General features: G+C 40.4%; 1 protein-coding gene across 8 annotated transcripts in view; it reads right to left on the reverse strand.

Annotated features, from left to right (window-relative positions):
- rap1gap2a (RAP1 GTPase activating protein 2a) overlaps positions 1–13,601 on the reverse strand; it is an 86,614-nt gene that overhangs the window by 49,886 nt on the left and 23,127 nt on the right. Inside the window, exon 1 of one of the 8 annotated variants that reach the window (XM_051396792.1) lies at positions 11,939–11,957. The exons of the other annotated variants lie outside the window; for them this stretch is intronic. The gene's annotated coding sequence lies outside the window, so the exon portion shown is untranslated. Of the gene's footprint in view, positions 1–11,938; positions 11,958–13,601 lie in introns of those variants that run through there. 8 annotated transcript variants of the gene reach the window in all.

A 13,601-nucleotide genomic window follows, 5' to 3' on the forward strand; every position in this document is an offset into this window, starting at 1 on the left:
ACATAACCCATTGCTATTAACCTCTTTGGGTTAATTGTATTGTACGCATATAACCATAACCATAGCCATAGTAAATCAAAGGCAGCATGCTAGCTACCATCATTTGTTAAGCTAAAGGTCAATGGTTTGGGCTACTACTTATGGTACTGTCCATTTGTCTCGTAAATCCCCCGCCCGAGTTGCTCTGATGCGAGAACGTGACGTAATTGCCTGGTTTGTACCACTTATAGCGTTCCATTTCTGTTTGGGCATTACGAGTTGGAAAGAACATGAACGCCACCAGTGCAGCAGCTGTGTTGTTATTGTTTGTGGCTCATCTAAACAAGCTCAATGTGAAATAATAACATGTTTTTCTACAGAATCACTAACATTTAAAGTAATTCCGTTATTGCAAGTCTTACATTTCAATAATATTTTGCCATTTTCGCCTATTTCAATGTTTCCAAAATTCACAAGCTCATCTTTCCATGGAAAGCTTCCGAAAAGTGTCCGGAAATTTACCGGAAAATGTCTGCCCCTTTGCAACCCTAATTGCGATGCTGTAAGAAGGGGAATATATTGTGATTAAAAAAAATCTAATTTGTGTGAAAACTGTCATAATATAAAGCAAGCCACTATAGTCATAAAATACGCAACCAGAACGGCGGGATCTGCATTTGTATTTATCCATGTAACATCCAACATTATAGCCCCCAGTTTTTACGACACAGCTGTACACCCTGTTTTTGTGAATTAAAAAACAATATCACAAAACAAAATATTGCTATACTCATGTGTAGTTATATTTTCTTACACCCCAGCAGTGAGTGACACTGCACTGCAGCAGGTACTTAGAGTGGTACTTTCTACAGCCTGTGTAGCCCTTTAATAAACAATTGAAATCCTGAAGATCTGCATTGTCATTGTGACGGAAATAGGGCATTCACCATGAGCTGGTGTCAAGTCTTGCCTTGTCACGCTGCATGCCTGTTGGACCCCAATAGTTAACAGTATAAACTATTCAGTCATCTGTCTGTCGATCCCTCTCAGAGCCTGTGTTTCTCTGTTTCTCTCTGCCCATAATTAACAATATTTATGCCTGTTTGCTTTTCTCCTATGCTCTCTCTGTCTTATCCTTCTCCACACGAAGCTAACGCTCTGGCAGAATTTCAGGACACACAGGAAGAACCTGCCTCAAGTGAATGGACGACGGTGTGCTCTCTCATATACCGTTAGTGAGGACACTCTTTGCCTATTTGCCTCTTGCTTATTAATTCTGTATCCCATTATGCATCCGTCTGTGTCATTCTCTGAACTATTGTGAACCTCTTCATGCCCTCTACTTCACATCTACAGTCCCATTATCCTACACACAACAATGCATGAAAGATGGAGAAGTGTGTGTTCATGTGTGTGTGTGTGTGTGTGTGTGTGTGTGTGAATATATGTAGCCCACAGACCCTGGGGCCTTGCTGAGTCAGCCAAACAAGATACCATGTGTTTGTCAAGAGGCGACAGATGGAGAAGGAGGAGAGGAGAGCGAGAGACGAGAAGAGGGACAACGTGTGGTGTGTGACGGTCAATACACACACACACACACACACACACACACACACACACACACACGCATATAGCCACACACACAGGCCCAAACCTTGAAGGGTGAGGTCAGGTGACAGATAGAATATGAGCTCATTAATACTCAGCTGTTATTCACACTGCACTGGACCCGAAGGCAAATAATGTGCCTCGTATGCCTGAGTCTGGAACAAACAGACCCCCAAAACCCCCAAATCAATCATAAACTGAAGTGAGCTGCATTAAAGTGGCAGTCCCTCCTGCATGCATATTGTGAAACACTTGACATTTATAGCCATCATCATCAAGGCCGATGTCTTAGATGGTCTAGAGGGGAAATGCATCCAGCAATTGTTTTTAACTTTCCAAAGCAGACAATCCAACAATCTTGGCCACGACAGCAACAAGCCGCTGTATTTCACCATTCAGAACAGGTATGAACTAGAGGTGGCCGATATATATCGTTTGCGATAATATCGTCATTGTTGTGTTGACGATGTGCAAATTTTCATTATCGAGTATTTAAATTACTTCGCCAAAAATATTGAAACGCATGCGTAAACTCCTCACATCCACTTAATACACGGTGCAGCAACGCTCTCTACAGCATGGCAGGATTCAGTCACACTAGCCTACGTGATCACATGACATGATCACATGACCTCTCGCTAGCATCCTCCTTGCAACAGTTTAGCAGCGCGTTGTGATGGTAGAGTGAAAATGCAAGCACCTCCAGTCCCTGAAGCTACCCGTACTTCAGATGATTTAGTGCCGAGACATGGGTCTACCTCTCTGGCATGGAAATGGTTTGGTTTTGAAAATACTTTTTTAGCGCAACGCTCAGAGCGCTTCAAGTTGAAATCTGTTCAACTTTTAACACCGCTGGGCGCTTGGAAAATTAGTTTTTGAGTGCTCTCTGCGCTAAAAACGCGTTTGGTGGACACGAGCCCTAACTCAGCCAATTCCAATCACATTTTAAAGGATATCGACTGATTATCGTTATCGCCAAAATCCACAAAAATAACGAGATATTATTTTTTGCCCATATCGCCCACCACTAGTATGAACACATTTGTCTTCAGATGTGGTTGGACAACATAGATGTTTTCAAGCATATATGAATCTTTCAGTGTGAAAGGGTCATTGTCGTGGTGCACTGTCCCACACCTGTCAAACACACATTTACACAGCAGGAAAATATGTAAATAATAACAATAATAATGACTACACTCCATTTTGGTGAGCCAACTCTATCGCTTACTGTACCGAGACACAGCCAATAAGCGTGTTTCCATCCACCTGTTTCCATTCACATAAAAAAATCTCAGTGGAAATGCTGGAAATTTGAAAAAAGGCAACATTTAGTGGAAAAATTAATGTATTGATAAAAACGAAATGCATTACGTATATGAAGCATGTGACTAAACATCCACTGAAACTTCAGCCACACTGAAGAGATAAAAAATAGCAGCAGACATCAGACGTATGTGTGTCTTTGTTTGGTCTTTGCTTCCTCTGCCATGTTAGCTAGCATTGCTGCCTATGTACACTTTGAGTGTTTTTTTATCATGTCTTCTGCTTAAAAAAGTAACATGCGCCAGCCACCTGGTGTTTTAAGCAATAACTGTAAAAGCTTTCATCATCAGACTGTGAGATTGATCACAGCCGTCCTATTTCAATGGGAAATAGGCTGTAGCAAAGGTAATTTTTGTGAAATTGTTGTGTTATTACTTTAATCTGAGCTTGAATGCCTCAAGTGCTGTGACTCATTAATATTGCAGAACTTGAATTGGATGGCTCTCCGTCGTATTACAGCAGTGACTTTCCTCTAATCTCTTCTCCAACTGAACATTTCTGTTTGCAGAAAACATTTAGACCTGAGAGATGTATAGAGGATGTATGGAATAAGTGCAGCAGTATATGGCCAGTGCCTGTCATGGTCATTGCTGAAAGGACAGAGACAATGCACCTGAACTTTCTCAGAAGTTTTTTGATGACACTAAGTTCAAAAGTTCACCTGGAGCGCCGATGGCCTTGAGTGATAATGACAGTAAACACAGGAGCACATACACAATGCTGAGGGACAAGCTGAGCTCTACTATAGGGGCTAGTTGTAACACATGCATACACATGCATACACACACACACACACACACACACACACACACACACACACACACACACATGCACACACAAACATCAGTTTACCTCCCCTGGGCCCCAGCTGTGGGAAATAAGGGTGATAAACTAAAGAGAGAATAGTGATAAAACTGTCTTCGGGTGTGTGTGTGTGTGTGTGTGTGTGTGTGTCATGTGTGAAGAAGTACCAGCAGGACCAGTGAGCAGTCCTGTGAGATTCAGAGCAGAACAGAGGTGCAGAGGAGAACAGGGCATTTTCAAGGGCCACACACACACAGCACGACAGCCCAGACAGCTATTAAGAACTGTTCTCTTGCCCCCAGAGCGTCCAAAGTGGTGTCTGATGGATGATCCATCATCAAGAATATTGGTGTCTGGTCTCCAGATAGGCTGTGACACAGACAACCCAGACAGCCAGTGTGAAACACTATGGCTCGTACCAGAGAAACTACAACATTTATACAGGATAAAGCTGCAAATCATGACTCATTCTTAATTACTGTAATTATCAAGTGATGAAGGTGATGATATAGTGGCAAGAAAGATGTGACTGCATTCTAGAAATGGGACAAAATCAAACAGTGGTACAGTAATGTAGAGGATATGGTTGCCATACATGTTAGCAAACCTCACATCTAAACTCCCTTATAATATAACTTCAATGTCCTCTAAAGGCCCTGAAAACACGTGTTCTCAATCAGATTCTTGCAATGAGCGATGAATGAACACATAATTCTTTGTTTTTTGTTATTTAATGTGAAATGTTTCTGCATTTCTGCTTTTGTTTTTCTTGTTGGTTTAAAGCTGGCAGGGCCCTGTTGGAACCAATCAGAGCTGAGCAACATTTCAATCGCAATGTGATGAGTCATCATCAAAATGTTGTTTGCATTGTCAATCAAATCTAATCAAGTCACACCCAAACAGTCCTGATGAACCAGATTTGTTTTCTAAAAAATAAATAACCACGGATAAAACTTAACCTGTTTCCTTTTTAGTGATGAATATTTAATGTTATACAGGTACCAACTTTTCAAGGGCTTTATTTTTGTCAGAGAGAAACACACAGAAAAGAAATCAATGCCCAATTGACTGTGAACCTCAAACCTCATCATGCAGTCGCCCATCTCTTCTTGTAGAATCACTGATTTGACATAACTGAATCAGTAACAGCTGCCTAGTGAAACACCAGCCTGCGTCCGTCCAGTCTTATAAATGGAAATTGAGGGAAGTTAGGGAGGAGGCGTTTCCATCCATCCTTCCATCCATCCATTTTCTAAACCACTTATCCTGTTCAGGGTTGTGGGGGCTGGAGCTTATCCCAGCATGCATCAGGGGAGAGGCAGAGTACACCATGCATAGGTCGCCAGTCTAACACAGGGCTGAGAGGATGTCTTTACAGATTATTAGAAACTATCAGCACCAGATGCCACTTATGGATTACAACTTGTTCTGCCTGGACCAAGTACATGACCACAGGTGCTTCCAGCTTATCGAGTCCTACGGCAAAAAAGTGTTGACTCATCTTGCATCAGCAATAGCTTGACATTTTATTCCGTCTATTGCTGAGAGTTAGACGAGAAGATCGATATCACTCTCATGTCTGTACAGTAAATATGAAGCTGGAGCAAGCAGCCAGTAGCTTAGATTAGCACAAAAACTGGAAACAGAGAACAGCTACCTTGGCTCTGTCCATAGCTAACAAAATCAACGGACCAGCACCTGCAAAGCATCTACAAAGCTCAAGTATTAAATCTTGTTTGTTTAATTAGTTCATACAAAAAAGTGTAAAAATATAAAATCACAGTTTTACGGGAGGTTTTGTGCTCCATTATATCTTGGTTGGAACATGTAACTGGAATCACAGCAAGCAATAGTTTGACACATCGCTGTAATTTGACATTTTATAGAGCCAGCTTAGCAGTTTCTCCGTTTCCAGCCTTTGTGCTATGCTAAGCTCATCTGCTGCTGGCTCCAGTTAGATATTTACTGTACAGACATGAGAGCTAGATTCATCCACTTCTCTAACTCTCCAAAAGAAAAGACGTTTCCCCAAAAATTCCCAAAGCAGAAAAAAATAGAACAGAGATCGAAGCATGATACAAACTGCATAATGACAGGCGAAATATGAAGATGATCAAAAAAACAAACAAACCTGAAATAAATATGAGGAGAGAAAGTATGAAAACCAGTCAGGAAGTGAGATTGAGTAAGGAAACAAGAGACGCACGACAAAGGAGAAAGAGAATGAGCAGAGGTTGGAGCAGAGAAAGAGAGGGATGTGAGTGGTGCAAGGCGATGACGAATAGGAGATATATCATTTCATTTTGTGAGTGCTGATTACAGTGTCAAATCACCCACAGTCCTTTGTTAATCACCAAACACATTGGCCTTGACTAGCTCTCCGCTCACTGCTTTCCACCAGGACGGAAATGTCATTGGATAATTATTTTCACACAGTCAGGGCTATTTGCTGCATTATTGTTTATCTCTGTGATGCGTTGGTAAATTGGCTTTGGCCAATATTCTGTCTCTCTTTCTCTCTCACACATACACAAATAAACAGTTCTGCAGATGTGTGTACCCAGTTTTTTCGCCAGTTTTGCCACTGATCACTAAAATTACTGCAAATGGATTTGGAATGATGTATAAAAACGTAAGTGGACAAATGAAGCTTTACTCTCCTGCTGCTGAGAACCTTTTTTAGATACAGCATCACATGACACAACTGAAAAAGTAGAATTCATGTGTGCCGCCACACCCCTTTTTTTAAATTACTTTTTCGTTCAGGTCTTTTGAACTTCATATGAGCCAGTGTTTCTCCAGCGCTTTTATCCCTCTGTGTTCTTTCTCCTTCCTCTTTACCTCTCTGATGTCAAGCGTAACAGCAGAGAGGTAAATCAATTTCCTGCTTCCTCAGTTTGCTTGGTTGACTAAGATGTCAGTTGACAGCTGGTTGACCCTCAGACCTAAAGACATACACACAAGCACATTTAAATACACACCTTGGGAATTAGAAATTAGAAATAGATGGGGCATGAGGAAGAAGCCATTATATTACTGTAGGTGGAAAAGTGAGGAGATGGTTACAGTACCATGATGGCAGATACGTACCAGTAACATGCAGTATGTAGTGCTACTGTTTGTTCTGCACCGCTGCATGTGTTAACGCCAAATTGACCGTTCACTTAACCCTTGCCCTGAGGGTGGTGTCTTTCCAAAACATGGATTAGGGATTACACAGTGTGTTTGCCTGCTCTAATTTAAATTAACTCCCTTACTAGCCACAGTAGTAACTGGGCATTACTTCTAATACCAAGCAGGATATCAGCTACCTACATTGTTTTGTGGGGTAACAGGTTATAAAAAGATAAAAAAAAATAATGATAATGTTTGCAACTCTTGGTTTTTGGGAAGTTTACTCTCCAGCAACAACAGCTGAATTCCTTAGCCGATACGGTATGCTTGCCAGACACATTGGTTCATTAAGTGAACATCCTAAAAGCCAACATTAATATTAACATTTAAAGTGAAAACATACTAAATACATACTGTAGACTAGTATGATAGATATCCAGAGTGAGGTTTTTCTTGTTATATACTGGAGCTAGCTCCACACTGCAATGCAATAACCTTGTGAGGATGCTGATGTTTTACCTGGGACATGCTGTCAAGTGCATATTTAAGACCCTTTTACAGCCAGGTAGAACCATTCAAATCTGAGCCTGAGACAGTGGTGTCAACCAACTCACAGAGCTTAACTCAATTATTTTAAATGCTGAATATGTAATTTCATCTGCAAGGGCATCTGTCACATTAAAACAATAACAAAAGACGAAGTCTTACCAGGAGCTGAAGGTCTCCTTTCCGCAACAACAGATGGACCCAGTGATTAAAACCAGTTTCAAATCACAGAATAAAGCAGTTTCAAATCAGTGTTTCTCCGGCGCTATTTGGGAGGACAAAGGATGTTCCGGAGGGGCTGCCGGCTGAACTGCTGCTAACATTAGCTCAGCTTGTTTCGCTGATAATTTAAGATACAGACATCCGATGACTCAAAACAAAGATCTAATTGTATCCTAACAAATGTGGCTGAAAACTGGATAAGAAGTCAGTTGATGAGAGCTTCTGGCAGACAACCACAATACTCACACTTGCAAAGGGGATGAGATGCCATTGACAGACAACCGGTAAAACATACCATTACCTGAATAAAATTACTGATTTCTCTGGGTTTGATTGTTAGAAACATTTGGGATGATTTAAGTCCACGACTCAACAAAATATATAACATAGGTATAGTGGTTTTGTCATTTTAAATTCACATATTATAGCTTTGAAGCAGATAAAATCTGTTAGTGACAGCTGCTATTGTAGCTGTCAAAACAGTCGCCAACTACACATGATAACTACTTTTGTCTTCAGTTGTCTGTCTACCAATTGTTTAAAAGTGTGAGAACAGAAAGTTTGACAGGTGTAGCAACAGTAACTAGGGGGTTTAATGGTTTTAATAGCAGCATCCGTGTGTCTTCATTTTTTTCCTATTAACCATTTCGCAGAAGCAGCTGTCACTTTTGCAAAATGGTGCATATCTCAATTTTCATCTTCTGTCGCATGTAATTTGATTTCATAGTGACCGGGAGCAAATTGCCATGATCTATCAACACAAACCATTACCATTTTAGCTATTAGCAACAATGTACGGGCCAAGCACACAAGGACAAGCTGAGGCCATATCTGCAGGTTGCTCAATATGGAGATGAATTATTCCTTTGAAAGAAAATTGGGTTTGAGCTCAGCTCTGCCGGAGCGAAACAGGACCTTGTTCCCTGCCTCTGATGTATTTACAAAATGGATGCACAGAGAGGGGGAAAGTGTGTGCGTCTATGTGTGTGTATGCATATAAAACACAGAGCTGATTCGGAGCCAAATGCAGCTTTAATAAAGATTTTTCCCATAAGTCCACTTATGACTGGGAAAATGTGAGCCCATAAGAAAAGTGATTTCAGCCCTGAGACTCAAACAGATAAAGAGACAGTCGGATGGTGAGAGAAAAACAATTGCTAGTTGGATAGAATGCTATAAAAATGGCTTCTGAATCAGAGGACGGACAAAAGCATCAGTGAGGCGCTCTTTCCATCTTTCAACAGCTTTCATGTGGATGTTTGAGAAAGACCTCTCAGGGTCACGCAGGTCAAACTTTACAAGAGACATAACCCCCAGTCTTTCCCCTCTGCCTTTTTGTCCTTCTTCCTCTGCCCTCTTCCCAGCTCATTTTACACAAGAGAGAATCCATCTCTTTTCTATTCCTCCTCTCCTCTCCTTTCTCTTTGTCCAATCCGTCTCCCCTGGTCTATTATTGTCTCCTTGCTCCCTTCTATCACCCTTGAACCTTCTGTCTCTCCTCTGAACCATGCAACATCTCTCTCCATCCCTTCACTCATTCTCTCTCTCATTTTCTGCACTCTCTACAGCATCGCCTTCCTTTCTTTCAGATGTTAAGGAGACAGGCTGTAATTTGCCGCTAGCTTATGTCAAGTGTTTGTGTACAAAACAGTAACAGCAGCAATCACAGAGCATAACTTACAGCATCCCCTTAAGTTGGTTTCCAACAGCAACACTGCCAGGCCTAGTTAGTTTTGGCAGACTCCCTGACACACAACAGAGATTAACAAGACGGAGAAGAGATGTACGCATTACATTAAGCATTAAGTAGCAATAGGAAAAAGCAAACTGCAAAGTGATGAAGACTCACTCTTCGTTGGGTGTTATTACTTTCCTCAATATTGATAAGTATATATATGTCCTGCTTTTTTTTTTTTTTTCAAACCAGCAGCTGTGATGATATTACAGTTGCCAATAAAAAAGACATTTAACTTCTGTTACGAAACACCTTGTAAATGTCAGACTGGGTTTTAATTATCAAAAATAAATAATTTCCCAAATGGATTTCCTCATAATTAGTCATCACTCTTTCAGCTAGCTGAGATGAGAAATATAAAAGTTAACTTTCTCTTGCTGGAAGGGTCCTCAGAAATCTGAATACTATGATTAAAAACTTCAATGTAATTTTTTTTCTCTGATTATTTACAAGATAAGCTAGGTGTTATTCTATATTTTCCAGCAGAAAGACCAAACCACGAAATGTGTTTGTCTGTCTTTCATTGCTGATTTACCTTTCTGCCTGTAGTTTTCAACCCAGTTTGTTCTTATTTAGGATATAAATCTTTAAAAGCAGCTCAAAAATATGTAGTTAAATTGTTTTTTTAACTGAACAATTTCCAAAAACGTTTGAGCGCTCAAGTTCATGGCAAAATGTTACTAGGAAATAAACAGTATATAGTGCTTTGAGACTACTTTCAACATACACATTTAGTGTGCAATTGAATATTTAAGGCAGCAGGATGTTGTGTGTGGGATTGAGTCACAGTGAACTACAGTGTGTGGGTTCATAGTAATTAAGGAACATGTTACCCAGTGCAACGGTGTAGCTAAACAGTGTTTTTTTGTGTGTTTTGGACAACAGTGGATCTATATGGCAGAGGAAAGAGGAAAGAATGTGTCAGGCTTTGGATACATGTACTTCTCAGTGATTCATTGTTAGTTTCGGTATATTCATAGTATTTATTGACAACGAGAAAAATACAGAATATTATCAGACTTTAGGGAAGCAGTTTCTTTTTTTTTTTAATGTATTTTTGATGTGTAAAATAATATATTGAGCAATGTAGGCTTTATGTGAGGAGTGTAACAATGTAACTTTTAACCCTTTTACTGTGATGAATAATTAACCTTTGAATAACAGACCATGCACTAACATGTTGCACAAAGTTTTCAGATGTGCATTTTGGAGAACCGACCCATATGTAACTGTAGGATCAGTTTAAAAGGTTTGCAGAATCTATCTCTGTATATCTTTATCCTCAAAGAAAGTGAGTGAGGGCGTCAGAGATGAAGACATTCACAGAAGAAGAACAGGTACATCCTCTGATCCTCTCGCCTCCTATCCGTCTCACCTCCTACGTTCCCCGTGGATATGGATGTGCATGTGGGTGGGCGTGCGTGCCAATTTGTGTGTGTGTATGCAGAAGTGAACGCGTGCGTGCTGTTTACACGTTCTCAACAGTTTGCCGCTCAGGCAGCCCTGTGCCTCCAAATAGGTGAGGGTCTGTTTTATGAGCCCTTAACAGCCAGCACTCAGGCCAGATGGTGCGCTTATCAGCTACTCTGTGTTTCTGAGTGTGTGAGTGTGTGTGTAGCATCAGGCAGAAGGCAAGAAGTAAATATTTGTCAAAAGCAAAGAGGCAGCTGGTTGTCTGGGGGACTTTAGAGTAACAAGACGAGCAGAGCACACACACAGGGACACTAGTGGCAATACATATTTTAGGGATCAAGAGAGGAGAGCGAAAAGATGATGATTTCTGTAGTTTTGTTTTTATGTTTTAAAGCCCTTCAAGCTAATTTTTATTTGTTGTCAGATTTTGAAAGAGTGGAAAAAAAAAACTAAAGTTACAAAATAATGTAAAACAACATATAGCAACAAATGGCACAATTTGGGAAACTGGCATGGTTGTTTTCTTATGTAGAGATATAAGAAAAGATAGTTATCATCATAGTTATATCTCTGCGCACCTAGTAGAGCAATGCATCCCATATGTGTTTATGAAAGGAACAACTTTTAAATGTGTTGCATTTATATGTTTAATCAGATCTATTGTAATTAAATTACAATATTATTATAAATTATTGCTGCTAAACTCAAATTTGTTTTTTTAACAGTGGATCAAATATAGTAAGTAAGCCACCAATAATAACACCTGACTCCGCAGTTTCCCTCGGCTCTACAGAGCTTTATAGCTTCTTTCAGCCTATTGTTCTGGTTTTTACGACCCACAACTTTGTTGTTCAGTGCACTTTAAAGAAGCCGACAGCTGTTTACAGCAAAAAAGTCTGAAAAAAACACTGTGCACTACCTGCTCAGCACAAAACAGCAGAAAGACACACTATCTGCTGGACATAGCATTTACCCAAATGTTTCCTTTAGGTGACTTAAACAGTGCTCAAAACATCAGGTGGATTAAAGTGAATGATGTTCTTGCCTCGTATCTGCTCAACGTGTAAGCATCTGTTTGGTAACAAGTTTGCAATATCAACGTAAAAGTGATGACTTGCAGTGCTGTGTTTCTTGTTTCCACTACTCAGTCAATGCAGGTTTAACATGTGAAAGAAAGAAAACTTTACTTACTTAACTTTTTTTTAAGAGCAGTTAGCGGTGGAGCACAGTGTCTCAGAGGTCCTGTCATTGTTGCCATGTTTGAGAATCATTTGGTGAGTAGCTAAGATACAGCAAGACATACCCGTATGTTTCACCCAGAGTTTAATGGAGCTCATGGTTTCCCCTTGCTTTCAGTCTTTGTGCTAAAATAAGCTAAAATATCCTGCTTCCATCTCTTCACTGTGTACAAAGAGATGACACTGACACCCTCTTATGTAACTCTGAGAAAGACAGAAAAACATGATGGATTTCTAATTTAAGAAAATGAGATGTAAAATGCAAGGAAAATGAGGGGTGAAGAAATTAGTTAAAACGCAAAATAGCACTTTCTGTCAAAAATCACTTACAGCATATTTGATCCACTGCAGCTTGTGAAGTTTTTCATTATAGGACCCTGATGAAATTCTTTTTAATTGATCTCCTCTCATCAGAACAAAACAATCTTTTATCCTTTATCTTTTCTCCTGATTACAGTACCTTAGTGCAGCCTCCTCCCCTCAACAATTACAGCAGATATAACCTCGTTCTGTGCAGAAGCTTCTACCTGGTCGTCAGCCAACAACAGCCACCTGATCATTCTTTAATAAAGCCGTCTCTCCTCGCCATACCTATAAACGTCAAGGCATCTTGTTAATTCCTTTCAATAAAAGAGTGCAAGGGATTCAACGGAAAAAAAATCCCCACAGACAGAGTTCTGGGTCATTGCACAGGGCACAAAGCAATGTAGGTGTCATGTTACCAGTTATGTTATACTGTCCCTTATGTGTCTTATACACACACACACACATACACACACACACACACACACACACACACACACACACACACACACACACACACACACACAAAATCTCTGTATCTCTAAACGCACTGTGGTTGCTAGGGGCAACCACTAGCATTGCATGTCAGATTATCTTTCCACTGGTCATGTTTGATGCACTGGCAATGAAGTCTGGCAGCAAGGTGAGACAACCAGGACCTATCACCATGGTAATGAACCATACTGGACCATCCCTATGATCATCAGTTCTCGCTGCCATGGCAACAGCCGTGGCAACAGCCGTGGCTCACTATAGGCTGCTACATACAGTATGGCTGAAAAAACAAGGTGCACTTGTATTCCAGTGGTAACCTATAGACATAAGCCTACGGGGTTTAAGGTGCCGTGTGTCAGGTGACATATAGATGGATGACTGAGAACTGAGAACTGTGTTTGTTTTTCAAACTTGTTTATTTGTATTCAAATTAATTGGAGTGGTCAAGACACTGGCAGAATTAAAATACAGTTGCAATACAAAATAATACCTTCAAACTATCCTTGTAGCATTTCTACTAGCAGCCTGAATAATATGGTAATTTAGAAGCATATCATAAAGAATGGAGTGTAAATTGATTCACAATGAATACCAGGCATGTAGAGCTGTTCCCAATGTCAGCTTCAACAGGTAGACATGTTAACAGGTGGGTCAGAGCTTGACACCGATTCAGCATGCATGAAAATGGAGAAACTGCTCACTCTAGTGATCGTTTTCCTCCACTTCAGCTGCCCTTATTACAGTGCACTGAGAGCCTCTTTGACACAAACACATGCCATTGGCTCCCTCTTGTGGTCACAGCTGAAATAGGTAGGTTT

The sequence above is a fragment of the Dicentrarchus labrax genome, unplaced genomic scaffold, assembly GCF_905237075.1.
Source record: "Dicentrarchus labrax unplaced genomic scaffold, dlabrax2021, whole genome shotgun sequence".
Classification (NCBI taxonomy): domain Eukaryota; kingdom Metazoa; phylum Chordata; class Actinopteri; family Moronidae; genus Dicentrarchus; species Dicentrarchus labrax.